General features: G+C 35.9%; 1 long non-coding RNA gene across 1 annotated transcript; it reads left to right on the forward strand.

Annotated features, from left to right (window-relative positions):
- The first annotated feature begins 10,441 nt into the window (after nucleotides 1-10,441).
- LOC141629142 (uncharacterized) lies at nucleotides 10,442-10,932 on the forward strand. The gene is made up of 3 exons (XR_012537234.1): nucleotides 10,442-10,600; nucleotides 10,725-10,817; nucleotides 10,899-10,932. It is a non-coding gene; the product is annotated as an uncharacterized LOC141629142 (long non-coding RNA).
- Nucleotides 10,933-14,112: the final 3,180 nt, after the last annotated feature.

Raw genomic sequence — 14,112 nt, forward strand, 5'->3', positions numbered from 1 at the left:
ACCAATACGATAGGAAATTATGCAATCTATATGAAAATGCATGATTTCTAAGCTAAATGCAAACTAAACTAAACTATACTACATGATGCATGGGGTTTTTTTATGGTTGGAGAGCATAATTTAGATTAGTTCTCAATGCATATGCATAAACTTCCCCAAACCAAAATAGACACTATTTCTAATGTCAAAAATTGGGGGAGTTCATGTATAAGGATGAATGCATGAAACTAAAATTTGTCATTTTGGATCTTGAAAATGGGAACAATATAATGAACACCTCAATGGCATCGAGGTTTTAGTCCTCTAGATGATGCTAGGACTCCAAACTGTGATCAAGATGCAAATTATATGAAAAACAAGAGAAATAGACAAACTTTAAAAGAGGTGTAGGAAACTCACAAAGTAATGTGGCATCCTCCAAAAGCTTGCTAGTCCTCAATCTTCGCCCATGGCATCATCACTATCATCGTTATCATCATCAACCTCCTTACTTGAGTTATCATCAACCTCCATGGATCCAGAGTCATCATCACTTTCACTTGCACTTCCCTCTTCTTCCTCTTATTCATTCTCTTCTTCTTTTTCACCTTCTTGCTCACCTTCTTGATCACCACTTTCGACAACGACCATCTCCTCTTCACCCAATCTACCACCTCTAGAAGTACTAGGAAAGAAGACTTCCTTATCCGCCTAACTAGGCAAAGGACACGATGGATCGAGAAGTCCTTGCCTAGCAAGATGTAGGAGGGGCGGATATTGTGCTTTGTAAGCATCGACCACTACTACAAAAGTAGACATAATGCAACATTTCGTGTGCAACACTTACGGTTTGTGTTGCAAGTTTTAGTTAATTAAGCAACGCTTTATTTAAAAATGTTGCTTTTACTTACATAGGGCATCACTTTAAATTAAGTGTTGCAATGTATTACTATAAGTGCAACGTTCTTATACAAGTGTTGCATTTTGTCGCAACACTTGAGCAACACTTATGTCACATAAGTATATATTTCCTCTAAAAATATTTCATTTTTATTTTTTGGGCCTTAAAATTTTTTCATTCCAAATGAAATTGCGCCAATTTTTTTTTAGGGAATTGAATTGCAACCATTCACATCCACCGCCTAAAATTTTTTCGTTCACATCCACCGCCTAAAATTTTTTCGTTCGTTCTCACACCGTCTCATTCATTCACTCGTTCATTCTTCATCACTTCATTCCTTCACGTCTTCTTCATCACTTCATTCAATCTCAACTTTGTTTCACCAGTAAACGGCGAAGTCAATCTCAATTTTGATTCATCTTTAACGTCGATCAGTATAATTGATTGGGCTTCTGTCGAAAGGTATGATACTCATCCAATTTCAATTATTTTTACCATTTCTCATTGTTCAAATTCATTATTGAATTGTTTTTTTCGAATTTTGTTTCCTGCATCTAATTATCTTTTTTCATTCCTGTTAATTAATTTTTTTCGAATTTTGTTTCATTTTTTTCGAATTTTGATTCATCTTTTTCATTCCTGTTAATTCATTCCTCAATTTTGATTCCTGTTAATTTTTTCATTCCTGTTAATTCATTCCTCAATTTTGTTTTTCATTCCTGTTAATTCATTCGTCAATTTTGATTCATCTTTTTCGAATTTTCGAATTGTGTTTCTGATGGTGTAGTTCCTTATTGTTGTTATGACATTTGACTTAATATGGTCATTTAACTCTAGGTGTTCAACTGCTCATCAATAATATGGTCTCTCGTTTTGGGAACTAGGGGAATTAATAAAGCTAGGGGAATTAATAAAGCTAGTAACTTAAATTAGGCCGGAACTCCTACACCACTCTTTGTCTGCTCTATTCATACAACCAGAAAAAATGCCAGACACTCGCCTCTTGCAGTCCTGCTGAACCTCTGCAACCAGCTTGACTGGATGTGTTACATATCCTTCCAACCTGCACAAGTTTCTACATCTCCAAATACCATAAGAAACTCCCACTACTGCAGCCATACATACTTGTCTGATAAACATAGAGCTTCTGAACTTCAGAATATTTTCACATCTACTTAGAACATCAAAAGACACCTGCAGCCAGTCAGCAAGTAGATGATAGCATTTTTTTAGCAAACCAGCAATGGATGAACAAATGATCATGATCCTCAGGTTCCAACCCACAAATATAACATAGAAAGTGCACATCCATTCCCATTTTCCTCAGCCTGTCAAGTGTAAGTAACTTGTGATGCTGCCTAAGCCACATGATAAAATTCCATTTTGGCAGATTATACCTGTTCCATACTACTTTGTACCAAGTAACCTTCTCAGCAGGCACCTGCATTAGCCATTTATAGCCATCAGCAATGGTGTAAGGCTCATCAGTACCACTCCATTTGCCAAGAACATACCCTGCCTGCATACACGTCCTCTTTAATAATTGACCAGCTAGCCTTAAAAAAACAACTAGTATGGTTTATGATTATTTATTTTTGTAGACTGTTATCTTGGAGGATTTTTGTTGTTGTTTTCACTGCCTATGAAATCTATGTAATTGTATTTGTTTTAGAGAATTTAGACGGTTAATTATGGCGGTTTAATTTACTTTGTCCGTCCACCTTTGATTGATTCAAATAACTCTCGTTAAAAAAAAATGGTAAACTGCTGGATTTAGTTTTAACATAAGCAAATGTTTTGGACGGAAGGAGTATTATATGGTTATGTCATATGGGTGAATGAAATGATGTCTTTTAAAGCATTTTTTCACTGCCCATTTGAAGGGTTAGTTTTGTAGGTATGTTTGTTTCTTTTGAAATCTGCCATTTTTCGTTAAAATTGTTTTTTTTTGTTCCTTGTGCTATATCTCAAGTTCAATGTATGATATAGGTGAATTGGTTACCGTGGTGCAAAGGGTTATATACTTATATCAGGTCATAAATTCTTATGTGACTGATAATTTAGAGAAGTGTTGATTTTCCATGTGTGAGTTCCAGGCAATGTACATTGTTGGGTAAGGTTTTGGGTGAGGGTTTTATGTTTAATGAGGGTAATTGAATGGAAAGAGTGAAGTTATGCATTTAATGACTTCTCATCTGGTTTTCGCTATCGGAGTTTTTTCATCTCTGGAAGTAGAAAACAAAACAGACTCCTTTAGTGATGATGTGAAGTTTATCTCTATTCTTAGGAGGTAGATCTATGTATGGTTTGATACGTTCTATTGATAGGCAGATTGGTTAAGTTAACGATGAATGACTGGATAGGTTGATCCGTATTTAGTTTTAGTTGTCAAAGACTATTTTGGTCAATTTAGTTTGCCATCGACAATTTGTTTTGTGTATTTGACAATGCATGAGCAATCTCATTTATCCTCTTCTGATATGAAATTTAATTTGAATGTGAGCATTGATCAGTGTAAGAGTAAAAGAAAGATCGTCATTATGGAGGATGCGTAGTCTTTAGATTTTTTCTTATGCTTTGCGTGTTTCAATTGATCAGGCTAAGCACTACAAAGAAAGCAACGAGAAGTACTATCTGATTGCTCTCAGGTATCTACTTTGGCATTTTTTTTTTTTTTTTTTTTTTTTTTTTTTTTTTTTGCCAGGAGTATAAATAGTAACTTACATAGTACAAACTCGACTCATTGCTTATTTTTTTTGTGTTTGTGTTATTAAATCCTTGGGAGTCCCCATTTTGGTTAAGCCTCATTGTGTGGACTTATATATGAACCACTTTTCTTGTTTGGAATTATATATGAACCACTTTTCTTGTTTGCAATCATAGACAATTATTATTTAAATTTAAAATACTAAATGTATTATTTTTACATGCTTAAACAAATTAATGCCTAAAATTCTCATCATTCCTATCATTCTCCAAATAGTTGTTGTTTTTACATGTATATGATTTGTGCTTATTTAATCCAGAATTCAGAGGATGAGGAATGATAGAAGTTGGATGTATATAGCTAGACGTTTGCCTGAGTTTGAAAATGGAGTTATTGAGTTCCTTAATGTGTCATTTTCTAAGGGTGTTCATGGGAGTCAAATAAGATGTCCATGTAAGAGGTGTATTAACCGATATTGGTTACGAAGACATGAGGTGTATGATCATTTAAAAGCATTCGGTTTTGTTGAGAATTATTATGTTTGGACCTTTCATGGAGAGTCTCCTTTATCAACTGAATCCATAGTTGAAACCCTTGATGAAGAACCAAATTTCAATGACAATACCAACACATTGTTAGGCATGATTTAGAAGTTGTTTTGAAGGTCCCACTAACGTACAAAATGGTCCGAATGATGAAGCTAAAAAATTTTATAAGTTGGTAGAAGAGGGTCAACAGGAATTATTCCCTATTTGTAAGAATTTTTCAAAACTGTCTTTTATCATTCGACTATTTTTGTACAAGACAGTTCATGGAATTAGTAATGTGGCATTCAATGATCTCCTCCAATTGCTAAGAGACATGGTTCCGGAGGCAAAAATTCCGGTCAACTTCAATGAAGCTAAGAATATTGTGAGGGATTTGGGTCTTGATTATAAAAAAATATGTGCGTGTCCTAACGATTGTATGCTATTTTGGAAAGAGTTTGAAAATGCTGAAGAGTGTTTTAAATGTCATGCCTCTAAGTGGAAAAAATGCGAAGCGAATTCATCTAATAAGACTTCAAACACTAAGAATAATCGTAAAATACCTGCAAAGGTATTATGGCATTTTCCACTAGAACCTAGGTTGCAAAGAGTATATATGAATTCAGAAACTGCAGAAGCTATGACATGGCATGCTGATAAACGTCCTAAAGATGGGTATCTAAGACACCTATTTGTGGGGTCAGCTTGGAAGGAATTTGATTCGCTATACCCTTTATTTGCTAATGAACCTAGAAATGTAAGGTTAGGTTTGGCTTCTGATGGGTTCAATCCATTTCGAACTATGAGTGTATGTCACAGTACATGGCCTGTTGTGTTGGTCAATTACAATTTGCCACCTTGGATGTTCATGAAACCGGAATATTTTATGCTATCACTGCTCATTCCCGGTCCCGAGGGTCTAGGGAATAACATTGACGTATACTTACAGCCTTTAATTGAGGAATTGAAAGATTTATGGAATGTAGGGCTCGAGACATATGATAAATTTAGGAATGAAACATTTAAGTTACATGCTACTTTGACATGGACAATTAGTGATTTTCCGGGTAATTCAATGTTATCGGGATGGAAAACAAAAGGGAAGTTTGCATGTCCAAGTTGTAACCATGAAACTGACTCCTTATATCTGAAGCATAGCAAAAAAATGTGTTATATATGGGTAGTCGCAGATTTTTAGATGAGAATGATCCTTTGCGCCATGATAAGAAGTCTTTTAATGGTAAATTTGAAGAAAGACCCCCTCCCAGACCCCTGACAGGATTTCATGTATTAGAAGAGTTGTCTGATTTTGTGAATTCTTTTGGGAAGAAAGAAAAGCAAAAGAACAAAAGTGATTGCCCATGGAAGAAGAAGTCTATATTTTTTGAATTGCCTTACTGGAAACACAATAAATGTCGGCATAACCTAGACGTAATGCACATTGAAAAAAATCTTTTTGACAATGTACTGGGAACTTTATTGGATATCTCTGGTAAGAGTAAGGATCACCCAAATGCTCGTTTTGACCTATTAGATATGGGTATTAAAGAGGATCTACAGCCTCAATTGTCAGAAGACCAGAGACATGTCTTTTTCCCAAAGGCATGTTATTCCATGTCTACAAAAGAAAAGGATATCTTCTGTCGTGCTTTGAAAGGAGCAAAACTTCCTTATGGCTTCGGCTCTATATTTCGCGATGTGTGAATTTAGCGCAAAGGAAAGTTTCAGGATATAAAAGTCATGATGCTCACATCATTTTACATTACTTACTTCAAGTTGCTGTGAGAAGGTGCCTTCCAGGCATGTGGTCATTCCTTTGATTAGATTAGGAAATTTTTTAGGAAGCTGACAAGATAAAGTCCTAAATCAACATGAACTTGATTATTTAGAATCTGAAATTATCCAAATATTATGTGACTTAGAAAAAATATTTCTCCCAAGCTTCTTCGACATCATGGTACATCTGCCCATTCACCTAGTAGAGGAAATTAGGCTTGGGGGTCCTGTGCAAGGGAGAGGGATGTATTTCATTGAAAGATATTTATGCAAATTGAAATCATATGTGCGAAATAGAGGTCGTCCAGAAGGATCTATTGCAGAAGGTTATTTGATTGAGGAATGCATGAATTTTTGCTCTCGGTACGTGGACGGGGGCAAGACAAGAGATAACAGAAGCACAGTTGACATGTCAGCTAATGAAACACAAGTACTTGACAGTACAATTTTTACAAGTTGTGGTCATCCTTTGGGAGGAAAAAAACAAAGAAATGGACGGGTGTTTACTCTGGACGCCAAAGTAGCTGCACAGGCGCATCGTTACGCATTATTCAACTCAGATAGTCAAGAGGTTGAACAATGCATAAAGTAAGTAAATTTAACATATAATTTGATTACTAACATTATCTTATAGGCATTAATTAATATATGTCTGCTTTTAATTTTTAATTTGTGAATTTATGTAGAGAACATGAAGCGGTTGTGAACTGTCAACGAAGGAAAAGTAAATGGAAACGTGCGCGGCATCATAGTCATGATTTCCCAAACTGGTTGAAAGAAAAGGCGACCCAAAGCGGTATTTCTGACCAAATGTTTTGGCTTGCTAAAGGACCTGCTCCTACAGCTTAAAGGTTTAAGGGATATTATGTGAATGGTTATGACTTTTATACGAAATCACGCGATGCCAGATGCAAAACACAAAATAGTGGAGTAACTCTCTCTGCTTTAACTTCAAGTTTTGCTAGCTCTAAAGACAAAAATCCTATTGATGGGGATGTTACGTATTATGGTGCAATTCTAGACATAATTGAGCTCAACTATTGGTCTAAGTTTACTGTTGTTTTGTTTCGTTGTGAGTGGTATCAAGTGGAGAAAGACGAATATGGGATGACTTGTGTTAATGTGAACAAATATTGTTCAGTGGATGATCCGTTTGTAATGCCATCCCAAGTGCATCAAGTATTTTATGTGGCAGATCCAGTTGTAGATGGGTTGGAGTATGTCATGACTAAGGTTCCAAGAGACATATTTGATTATAACATTGAAAATGAAGAACCTAATAATGACCTTATAATGCGTGATGGGCATGTGGAACCTCAAGAGAATATCAGATTGTCAAGAGAAGATATAGATCCTACGGTTGTTGATGCTAATACTGTCTTGGGTAACATTAATAATTTGTTTGATTTAAATGCTGACAGTGACGACAATGATGACACCTTATGGGACTGGATGCAAGCTGAGGAAGAACGTAACGATGAGGAATGATGAGTAGTGTCAATCTAGTATTTATACATTTGTTGTGTGTCGTATTTGATTATTGTGTGCTAATTTATGTGACATTTTGCAGTTTCATTTATAATATATTTGATTGTTTGTCTGATGCTTTTTTTTTGTGGAAACTTGAATGCAATTGAAGTATATCAAGCCTGAATAATAAATTTTATTGTTTGTCTGATGCTTTTTTTTTGTGGAAACTTGAATGCAATTGAAGTATATCAAGCCTGAAAATGGGAAAAGTCGATCAACAATTACGCTTGAATGAATATGAGAGAGTTCGAATTGCAAGAATTGCTCAAAATCGGGTAAGGTTCGAAGAGCTTGGGTTACGGAATCTGGTACAGTCGTCGACAAGCCTGGTGGAAAGTAGCGAAAGTAAAAGACGAAACCAAAATAGATCAGGAAGAACATGTCATTCCGACAAAGATGATCTGGATTATTTTCCTACTAACAATGAGGCAGAGGATGATCATGTACATGCGGAAGTTCCTAAAAAGGTAATTGATATGTCAGTATTGTCGAGTTTGTCTTGATTTATATGACTCTGTAAGTAGTTAGTGTTGATGAGGATGCGAAATAGATGTGCAACATATTCCATGCATCATTGTGAAACTGAATTCCAACATTATTCCTTGTATTGGGGCAATTAGATCAGGAGTAGCTAACAGTTTTATATACATTAGAATTTTAAGTACTGAATACAGTAATTTCTAATGAGTAAGAAGTTGAAGCAAGAAATGAGTGAAAAATGTGCAAGGCCTGTGCTCGTTTTCGAGTTACTGTTAGTAGTCTTTCTACTTCCTGCATTCACTTTCGCTCACTCAAAATGTGTACTTTTCAATTTCGGTGACTCAAACTCGGACACAGGTGCTTTTATGGCCGGACTAGGACTCTACCTTGGTCCACCGTCTGGTCAGCAGTTCTTCCACAAGACTAGCAGTGGTCGCTTCTGTAATGGACGACTCTACATTGATTTCATTTGTGTGTATCTTGCTTATATTACGCCATTACTGATATGTCGTAGTGTTTATGTACTAACCATCTCATTTGTAGGCCAGAGTTTGAAGATAGATCTTCTAAGTCCATACCTATAATTTTCGAGTTCTGATTATAGGCATGGTGTGAACTTTGCTGTGGCGGGTGCCTATACAGAAGTTTGGTCATTTCCAGAATCGAACCAGAGAGCTCAGACCACGAGATTCTTTTTTTGTACATATTATATACATTTGCTTGGAAATTTGGTTTACCTAGAAATATTATATACATTTGCTGGGAGAACCGTGAGTCCAGCCTTTAGTCTTGATAATGCGAAGCACACAGCTATGCAGCTTGATGAAATGCGAAGCACACAGCCTTTAGTCAAAAGGTCAAGCTGTTGGTGAAATGCGTTTGATGAATCTAAATATGACGAACCCTGTTTCTCTTGTTGAGAATCACTCTGCCTGTCGAAAGTTTTCATATCTCTCATTCGTTCTGCTGGGATATGCAGGTTTTTTATGTCCACCTATTTTTGAATATGCAGGTTTCTAAGTCTGGTAGTCGACAACGTGCACAATATATACCTCCTGGATCAGTGACGAGATACTCCAATTATAGCAGATTGAGAAATCAAGGTCAAGCTAACAAACACCAACAAGGGTTTGAGCTCCAGCAACCCTTTGACAAAGATCAGGCACGTCAAAGGCACGGCGATGCATCTAATGTAAACCTTAACCCGAAAAATGATGTTAGAGAGATGACTGTGGCTGAGTTGATCTTGAAGAGAAATCAGTTGCAAAGAGACGAAGAAAGGAGTACTGATTTTCATCAACCATCACATTTCACCCCTACTGAGGGAGATAATAACATGGGAGGTAATAATCATTTAAAGATTTAATTATCCTAAGTTAATCTATTTATTTTTTTCACTCAACTATTTCAAAACAAAACATGCAGTTCACTATGAAAATTCATCTCAATTGGAACGAGATCAACTTATAGCAGAATGTTTTGGAGGAGATGCATTAACTGATAATAGTAGTGAAGGAGAGAACTCTGATACGTCACATAGCGATGAAGAGGAAGATCCTGAAGATGAGAGTGAGGAAATAAACTTGGATAGTCGAGATCTTGAATTAGCTGGTAAATTAATATCTACTTCTTAGCCATTGTCAATGTCTGAATGTGATACGTATTTCTTTTGTTGGTTTGACTTTTGGGCTAAAGGAATTCAGTTAGAATAATCAAAAGGGTAAATTGAGATCCTAAGACGCGAGACAATGACTACATTTAAACGGTACATTTGTATTAATCAGTAACCATGCCAAAAAAAAACTCATTTGCTGGATAACGTGATTTTTGTTGCTGGATATGGACTCTGATTGCGTTACCTGTTTTTGATGCATCTTACCCGAGTACTTTAGTAAGGTATCTGCTCTTAAATATGCAAAATTCATTCATTTGGATTTAAAAAGCAACATTGATAACAATGATAATCTAATCCCATTTGATTTCGTAATTTTTGTTTCTCTTGAATCTTTGTTGGTTTATTTGAAATTGCCGGATGTGGGTGTCATGAGTGGGGCAATCATATTCATCTAAGATGAACTGAAAGTAAATGAATTGATCAATTGATCAAGCCACATCTGATAACTTATATGATGTTTTATCTTATATACTTCTCCTAGCTATCTCGGAAGGCGGTACAAGAGGACCAACCATGTTACACGATGTGCACACGCGACCGCTTGAGTAAAAGGGTGGCCATTATTCTAAATGAGTTTGGGCAACCAATTGGTCCCATAGTTCAAAATCAAAACATTGTAGGTGAATTTTCTCGTTTTTTAGGTACATTAGCTCGAGATTATACCTATGCACCTTTAGTCTTTGACTCTTGGCGGAAAGTCCCTAACAAAGATAAATTGTGGGCATATGTCTTGGTATGCATCCTTTAAATTACAACTTATTTGAATTCATAGAGCGCCATTTTTTTTTCAAACTTATACAAAATCATTTTATTTTATGCAGACAAAGTATATAGTACCAGATGAAGGTAAAGATTGGGTGATGAAGACTGTTAGAGATGCTTGGAGAGTCCATAAATGTCGTTTCAAGAAGAAGCATTTCTACAGGCATAAAGATGATAAAAGTAGGTGGAGAAACAGATCTAACCTAGTTCCTGATGACGACTTTCTAAAATTACTTGCCACATGGAAAAAGAAATCTGAGAAGGTGATATTCAACCCCTTATACTTGAATTTATTAATGAAATTTTTTTCCTAGCTTAATATGCTATAGATATCGTCTTTAATTACACTAATATGTTTCAATATCTACGCATTGCTCTAATGTGTAGAGGCGATGCTCTCGTAACCGTGATCGTCGGTTGGCTCAAAAAAATATGCACACCGCTGGCCCAAAAAGTTTTGCAGTTATACGCGAGGAACTGGTAATTTTATGGCTGTCATCAGTTATATGAACCGTAGATAATATTAACTAAAGCATAAATTAAGTTTTGCTCAATTTACAGACAAATGAAAATCCAGACAAAGAGCCACCTTCTCTAGCTAAGATGTTTGAGCATACTCGTGAAAGAAAAACAGGAAAAAAGTACAAAGAGTCGTATGACGATACAGAAAGAAAGATAGTAAGTAAATCAATCTTGTCATGTTTATAGTTACTATGATGCTTTGATAAATTTTTTTGACGAGTGATTTGTCTAATTATAGACAGAAATGAAGACGTATGTACCGATGATGGGGAATGCCAACCGGACCCCTTTTTGGGTGTCATGGGCAAGGAATATGACGGCCGTCGTAGATTATTTGGCAGGGGCGTGTCTAATAAAAAGTTAAAGGAGGTGAATGGTACACAAACGTCTTATGTGGTTCCAGGGGAAATTTTGGAGTCTCTAAAGACTAGTTTACGTGAAGATTTGCGGAAAGACATGGACTACGAAATGAGTAGACGAAACAAAGAACAGGAAGAAGAATATCTCAAGAGGAAGGCCGAGTTAGAAACCATGGAAAAAGATATTGAAAATGAAAGAGAGTTAATGAGAGAGCAAATACTAACAAAGTTTTTAGAAAGGCTACCTCCAGAAGTTGTCAAGGAGTACTTATCTTGAGGTATGTATATATCTTCTTCATTCTTTGATTCTTTATTTTTCTCTCTTTTCTCCCGTAAGTCTTGCCGATGAATGTGAGGAGTTATTGATGAGAATTGCCCCCTTGTTTTATTGTGGGAACATTTTGGTTAAAGTGTACCCTTTTCATTTAGAATTGGTTAAAGATCAGATTTAACATTATGATTTGTTGGCTAGGCTTGTCACATTTAACATGGCTTATGCTTGACCAAGGTTGCAAAAGCTCTATTAATTGGAGGGCAGGAAGTGCATTTGTTATTATTCAATGTGATATTACTTTTGGCGGCCTAGGCATACCTTATAGTGACGTTCACAGTAGTTGTTGGCTGAGATGGCTATGATTGTAGGCATACCTTTAAATATTCCGCGATCCTCAAATCTAATTGTGTTCTATTTTTTTATGTTACGAGTTGCATTTGAGGTATTATTATTTTGCCGTGGGTTGATTTTCTGTCCGGGTGGCAACATACATATGGTCCAAAGTACAACAATGAAGACTTTTAATATAATAATCGTTACTCATTTGTTCTATTTAAACATTTGCTACATTTTTCTACTTAAACATTTGCTAAGTTCTACTTTTGATTCTTTTTGGAAATGTAATGACATTCATTTTGAGACTGAATCTATTGTAATTTTGGAATGATTTGCAATTGAATGCACAATCAGTGAGAATTACAATTAAGTATTGTCTTTGGATAAAGTAGTAGTGTTGTATTTGTTTATTACAAGTGTTGTTATTGAACGTAACTAGTGTTGCGCTTGCAAAATAAAAATGTTGCATTTGTTTGTTATAAGTGTTGCTTTTCAACATGAAAAGTATTGCATTAGTTCAGGAAGTGTTGCTATTTTTTCACAAGAAGTGTTGCATTAGCAAATAAAAATGTTGCCTTTGAAATTAAAAAAAGCGTTGCATTAGCATAACATATGCAACACTTTATAAAAGTGTTGCTTTAGTTTGAAAAGTGTTGCATTAAGCGTTGCAATGACCTAATGCAACAAGACCTGATGTAGCACTTGATTAAGTGTTGCATAAACTCTATTGCAACATTTATATGACATTATGCAACAATAGCAAAGTGTTGCTATAGAATCACAATGTAGTAGTGGACTCTATCTTCATAAGATTGTTTGTGCATTTCCTTCATCAAGAGAGTCAAGTAGTCATCCCCCGCCTTAGCACTTTTGGTTTGAAATTCATGGTAGAGGAATGGATAAGGTGGGGTGATAATGGAGGAGGAGGGCTCGGCAACTTCTTACCCTTGGTGTTGTATAATAAATTCGGCTTCCTCGGAGAGTGGGAGAAGGTAGTTTGGCCTATGAACATTTAATAGGCAAATCATGCTTTGCAATGTGAAGGATTTAGCATCGTTTGTCTAACACCCAAACTTGTTATCAAGAGTATCGTTCTTGAATCATTTTAATTTTTGAACCATGGTGTGCAAATCAATGATATGGCCTCCCTTTACCAGTTTATAGGTGTCATCCTTGTTGAAGTTCCGGTTAAATTGCTTAGCCAAATAAGTTACTAATCCTCCATTAGCAATAAAGGTCGTGCCTTCTTTGCCATGATCAAAATTGAGCCACCTCTCAATCAAAAGTTGAAGAATGTTGTACTTTTTGGTGAACTCTCTTCCAATGTTCAAGGTTGACTCGAGAAAAATAAAGTCAAGTTCGGTGAAGTGTTTCGTACCCTTCCTAGCAATCAAAGTATTCCCAACAACCTTGTGCCATACTCTTATGCCTGGATGATGGACAAGAAGAGCACGACAATCATGATAAGATGTAAAGTTTCTTCCGGTAATGGCCTTCTAAAAGGGAGCGGGATCATACTTAGTCGGTTTCTTCGTGTAAGTCGGGTCATTGCTAAGGCCGAAGACATTACAAAATTCCTCAAAAGACAATTTCCTATCAACATTCTCGAGGCGAAATTCGATGTTCCTTAGAGCCTCCACCTTTGTAACTTTCAAAGAGCTTAAGAACTCTAAGGTGAGGGAAGAGTAAGTCAACTCTTGCATATCAAACAATGTACTCAATCCCATGGACTCGAAAAAGATCTTGGTTTGTTTTAGGACATCCAATTTTGACAAAGTCTCTTGGCATATGAATTTGGTGGGCATGATAGTTTTATTAGTAAAGTAAGCAAATTTCTTCCTATGAGAGTCGGAAGTGAAAATTATCTCCGGATAATCGTCTAGTTGTTCAACAACCGGAGTAGTAGAAGTAGTAGCTTCCATAGGAGGATTAGACTCTTGAATTTCCAACGTTCCATTTTGAACTACCAATGCCTTTGATACTTGAATAGCTTGAAGAGCTTGTTATCTTTTGGAAAGGTTCTTCTTTGGGAGTGCCTTACTTCCATCTTTTGTTCTTGCCATGCTCCTTTATGTAGTAACACCAAAGATAAGCTTGATTTCTTCAAATTTCAATAAGACCCAAATCGATTTAGGATAGGTGATTATTGCCTTGTATCCCAAGAATCGACTTAAAATTTGAAGATGTTGGTGTTTTAATCACTTGTTGTTGGTAAAGGAGTGATTTAATTGTGTTTTTAGAAAGTTTGGATTTAATTTGGGTGATTTTGGTTGAGAAATTTGAT

The sequence above is a fragment of the Silene latifolia genome, chromosome 2 (assembly GCF_048544455.1).
Source record: "Silene latifolia isolate original U9 population chromosome 2, ASM4854445v1, whole genome shotgun sequence".
Lineage (NCBI taxonomy): Eukaryota > Viridiplantae > Streptophyta > Magnoliopsida > Caryophyllales > Caryophyllaceae > Silene > Silene latifolia.